Consider the following 6,091-nt stretch of genomic DNA (forward strand, 5'->3'; position numbering starts at 1 on the left):
GAGTCCCAGGGAGCATCTTAGTGACAGACAGTCAATCACAGCGTGACGCTAACACCGACCTTAACATCTTCATGGAAACACGATAAAAGATTTAGCAGGTAAAATAAGTTCAGTTATGAACTCCGGGTTCATTTCGGATTCTATTGGTAAGTGTGGCGTTTTTGTTCTGCAGCGACAAAGAATTCGCTGCAACTCTTGATTTTGCAGCTCTCCATAGCAACGGTGTCTGAGAGCCAAATACCAGATACCAGAATAAAAAAATATGGTTTCATAGAAGAAGAAAAAACACCATAACACACAGCTGTAGTATCTCCACAGCGTGTGAGCTCAGTATAAAGATGGAGCATAGCTTAGTATACAGACTGGAAGCCAGGTGAAACAGCTAGCTCTGTGCTTCGTTTCTTCTTTGTGTTTTCACGGTTGCAGATACAGATTAGGCTGCATTCATCATTTGTTTTCCCCAGTAATCATTACATTTCACCCAATCATTAATATTGTGTGTTTCACCGGCTCCTCCTCTCTACAGAGGCAGAGGAGGGTGAGGGTGAGGGTGAGGGTGAAGAGGCCACCGGACTCGGTAGTGAATACTATTGTACTGTAGTATTAGAGTCTAGCGGTGGCTGCGTAGTATTATTTATGACTTGTGTGATACAAACGTTTCTTTGTCGTCAATATTTGTTGACGTTTAGCCTTTGAAAAAACCCGTGAATGTAAGCGTCACTGACGAGCTACGTTCTTTAAAGATAAAAATATCATTTCATCAAATCGAGGATTTTGTTTCGAGGATTTTCTAATGGCGGTGATGACGTCATGAATGATGAAGCGTCGCTATGAAGGTAGGACTGTGCTCTAGCTGCACAGAGAGCCTGGCAGCTGTTTACTGTCTGTTTCTATTTTCAAGTCACTTTTCTTTTTCTTTCTTTTTTTTTTTACTGCCCAGAACTTCTGTGTAAAGTCACCACTGGTTGCCTGGCAACCTCATGCCAAGAAGTTTCTTGTTGTTCACCAAGACATACATTCACAGCCAATAACTCAACGAATATGTTCCTGACTAAACAAGAGAGACACGACGTGTTCATCAGTGTGCTGTAGAGCTGTTCGGATTGAGCCACGCTAGCTGTTTCCCCCCGTTTCCTGCCATTAAGCTAAGCTAAGCTAACTGCCGGTCACACTAAGTCTCAGGACACGTGTTCAACAATTCGTTCCAGAACTGAAGTTAGAAACGCCGAGGCTGCAGCCGCAGTATGTGGTCCTCAGCGGCGGAACGGCAGAGCAGAGGCTGTTATTGAATGTGAGATATTGTCCCCTTCATCTCATCTGCATAGGTTCGTGTTTTGATATCTGAAACATATTGAATATCACACAGACATAGATAAGGACGTGGTGCTCTGAAATGAGCAGGTGTGTGTGTGTGTGTGTGTGTGTGTGTGTGTGTGTGTGTGATTCAGCTCTGTCATGGAGGAGGGAGGGAGAGAGAGAGAGAGAGGGAGAGAGGGAGAGAGGGAGTGGAGGATTGTTGTGAGCCGGGCCCCGGTTTTCTTTTCAAATGTAAAAATAAAAATCCCCGGTGGTGTAGAGACGGTAACCCTGTTCCCCCGGGAACGGCAGGCTTAACGCCATGGCAATGATGACTCACCGTCAGTCGCAAGCCTCTCTCCATTCAGATTCAGGTGCGCTAAGTTCCAGTTCCACACGGACACAAACACAAACACGTCCTCCAGGACAGACCCACCGCCCTCATGTGTGCCCAGCTGCACAAGTGACTCACAAGAAAGACGAAGAACGACACCCTCTGATAGTATGACGTGTGTGTATATATATATATATATATGCATATATATATATATATATATATATATATATATATATATATATATATATATATATATATATATATATGTTATGCTAATCACATTGTCAGATTGCTTATTGCTAATTCAAACACAGGTTGGGTTCAGCACTTGACTTTTTAATTTAAAACGTGTCTTAATGACTCATGTTTGCATAAAACCGGAAATCGACCCTAACTCTAGATAATGTAGGAATATTACCAGGAATATTAATCCACATGTACATGATTATATTTCTGTTTTCATATCAAATAATGATTTAAAACCCAGTTTGTTTACTTTGATATGTATATTAGATTATATTATATCGGAGGAACAGTTGTCCAGATAAATTCATAAAAAAATCATTTTAGTTAGATGTCAACACACTTTTATCTAAAAGAAAAGGGTAAATAAATTAAATAAATAGGACAACTAATGAGTTTTTTTAGTATTGATTAATCTGCCAATTATTTTCTCAATTATTCCGTTAATCATTTTGTCCAAAATCACATCTTTCCACATCCCAAGCTGACGTCTTGATATTACTATTATTGTGTATATTGTCACTTTAGAACGTGAACATGTTTGTGATGAAATGCACACAGAAGAAGAATGTCTGTAGATGTAAATGTATAATATGTGGCTTTTTTTCTGCACCTTTCCTGTCTGTCCTGTGTGTGATATCAGTCACTCCTGCAGCCTTTGTTTTATTTCACTTTTTGTCAGCTCACTCTGCTCATTGTTAGTCTCTCTGAACGAGAGCGCCGGCTGAAAGCCTCGCATCTAAAATGTAAATGTGACCAACAGCGGCCTTACTCTGCAGGAATCTTTGCTCGCCGCCCTGTGAAAGTGTACACACACACACACACACACACACACACACACACACACACACACACACACACACACATGTAGTTATCACCACGCAGGTCAGAACAGCAGTGACCAGTGCAGATGTGAGGGTGTGGGAGGAGGAGGTGGAGGAGGAGGAGGAGGAGGAGGAGGAGGAGCACGGTCAGCTCCTCGTTAGAGGAGTTACAACCAAACAGAAGGTTGGAACATTGTTCAGTCTCTTCAGACCGTTGGGAAGTAGAACATGTTTAAAGAACATGTTTAAAGAAGTTGTCAGTGAGAAGCAGTCTGGATTCTGAATTGTTATTTTATTCTATTTGTTGCCTATTTATTTATTTATTCATCTCTTTATAGGCCCACATATGAGCAAATAAATGTTTATGGGCCATGGCTGTAAATGATTTCATTTGATTGTTGCACATTTCAATGAAATGACGATTTTTGTCGTCATACCTCCTTAGACATAATAGCAGAGTAGAGTACAATATAATGACCACCAGTTAGATGAAAGTATTACAGCTTGTGTAGATATATCAGCTGTATATCAGCTGTATATCAGCTGTGTATCAGCTGTATATCAGCTGTATATAAACTGTATATCAGCTGTATATCAGCTGTATATCAGCTGTATATCAGCTGTATATCAGCTGTATATAAACTGTATATCAGCTGTATATCAGCTGTGTATAAACTGTATATCAGCTGTATATCAGCTGTGTATCAGCTGTGTATAAACTGTATATCAGCTGTATATCAGCTGTATATCAGCTGTATATCAGCTGTGTATAAACTGTATATCAGCTGTATATCAGCTGTATATCAGCTGTATATCAGCTGTATATCAACTGTATATCAGCTGTATATCAGCTGTGTATCAGCTGTGTATCTGACCGAGATCTGACCGACCGACGCTCTTAAAGAGGAGGTTCTCCTTTAACTTTCTCTCCTTCTTTCTCTGTCTCTGTGTGTGTGTGTGTGTGTGTGTGTGTGTGTGTGTGTGTGTGTGTGTGTGTGTGTAATGCGTTATGTGTGAGACAGATGGATATGTAGATGGATAGGGTGGATAGTTATGTTCTTTGGGTGGTTAGTTATGTTCCTCCAATATCCTCATATATTTCTCTCCGACAGCCTCATGCTTAATATTCTAGAGTTTATTTTAGAACCACACATTTGTCACGGTTCTAAAGTAAAGAGAGGATATTTCTCTTTTTAAAGATGGTCATACTAAGAAAACAAAACATTTTTACATGTGTGTTTTATTATACGGCTACAAAAACATGTTTGCATGTCTGATATTCCATTTAAAACAGTCACATTAAGTATAATGTATAGAGGTATAAATGTAGGAACAATCCTCGTTGGAACTGAATTATATGTTTTGAGTCGTGCAGCAGCTTATACGATAATTACAAGGAAGTAATCATTTCACTCCAGTCTGAGGTGCTCTAATTTCATACCGCTCAGCGGACGGAAAATAAGAAAAGCCAATTTACCTAATCTGTTTTGAGTATTGCGTGGACCTGTGTGAGGTGTTTGTAGCTTCGTCTCCAGCTGGTGTTCATCGTGGCCTCTAGGAAGAAATAGATCATATTGGAAAGGCTCGTCTGTTAATTGTTGGGGGACGGAGCCTTCATACGTGCATGTCCGCCCCGAGGCTCCGACTCTTTACGCAGAAGTCAGTTTTGACCCTTAACGAGTGCTGAAGTCGATAAACAGTTTTGATAATCATTTATCAGACATTCTGCGTCTCAGGACCTGCTGCTCTTCTGTGTCGTATGTTTGTAAAGTGAATATAATGGGCGACGTAGGACAAAATCATTTTAACGAGCATTTTTCACTAATTCCTGACAGAAAACTTAACACAACCAAAACGCATCATAAACACTCGGGACCATCTGGCGGCGGGATCGCGACAGCTGCGACGTGGAGTCGGGCGTCGGGCGTCGGGTCAGGAGCGTACAGTGGAGCTCTGCCTTTAGATTGATCTGCACACCTGTAAAGTTCAGTGACGCAGCCTCACGGTGGAGATCTAGTGGAACAGAAGTGTAGTCCTGAATCTGACACTGTTGAAAGCCTTTAAGAACATCTTCCCCGCTACAGCGTTACATACAGTAACCCCATCAAACCTGCTCCTGCTTTAAACGTGATAAACTCACTGTGGCTTTAGACTGTCTCTCATATTGAGCTGGAACAATTCATAGATAGTTTTAGTCCTAAAACTGCTGTTCTCTTTTCAAAATCATTGGAATATCTTTGCAATTTGAGGACAGTTTTCATTGAGCTTTCTGACATTTAACTCACTATTTGATTAATCAAAAATAATCACATCGATTGATAATGAAAATGAGAATTATTATATATTATTTGCTGCCTTAATTTCAAGGACGGGGTATTTTTCTTGCGGATAGGTTATCCCCAAATTTAGCAGTAAATGAATTGTTCTTCCGACCAGAGACTTGAAAACCCTTGAAAGGACAGCTTGAAGTTCGGTGGAATGACAGATATCAGGAGCCGGAGCGTGTTGCTGCTGTCTGAGTAATTCCCCGCCTTGTGTCACCAACAAAAAGCAAACTTCACCAGATCGTCTGTTGTGTCTAATTGTAATCTACACGTATCAGTAACAGGAACCATGTCAGAGGACGACATAAGCAGCTTATCCACACAGAGTACTTCTTCTTCTTCTTCTTCTTCTTCTTCTTCTTCTTCTTCTTCTTCTTTTTTTGTTGCCTCGCCTTGTTCTTGCAAAGATTTGAAGAGCGCTAAATGTGAGCAGTGAGATCTGTTAGTCTCCAGCATGTCGTAATGTTTTATAGCATTTTTGGAAATAAAAATGTATTAAAGCCTCGTATTGCTATGACAATATATTGCTTTGATAAAAGTTAATACTTTTAATGCGTGCGTCGTGTTTTATCTTTGGAGGGAGGGTGTTTTGGTGCGTTTTTGTGTACCCCTGTACGGGTGTAAAACAATTCTCCATCTGTGCAGGCCAATTATTGTTTTCTGCAACGAATATTCAGCAACTCTATCTAATTATACCCCCAATTGCCACGGCCTTAACATTCGCCCCGGTACCTTGTCTGGCTCTGCAATCTATGAGGCATCTGATGAAAGCGGCGCTCCATGATGCAATCAAAGAGCAAGGCTCATTTTAGAAGTAGCTAGTTCAAACAAGAGAGGGAAAAAGTCGGCGTGTTTAGTGGGCTGATTCGGGGGCAAACTGCAGAAGTGATTCACAACACATTTACAATTCATCTAGTTATTCTTGCATTGCAGCTCGCAATAATTGCGGCGATAAAGTGACCGCAGCTAGTAATCTTTAAGCAAGCGTGAGGGCATAATGAGGAGGAAGGAAACACGTTGGTGAGGTGAGCTTAACAAGGGGACTCCATCGGTTATAGGAACCCAAA

Source organism: Cebidichthys violaceus, unplaced genomic scaffold, assembly GCF_023349555.1.
Source record: "Cebidichthys violaceus isolate CVI_PGR_0920_01 unplaced genomic scaffold, fCebVio1.0.p SCAF_2, whole genome shotgun sequence".
Classification (NCBI taxonomy): domain Eukaryota; kingdom Metazoa; phylum Chordata; class Actinopteri; order Perciformes; family Stichaeidae; genus Cebidichthys; species Cebidichthys violaceus.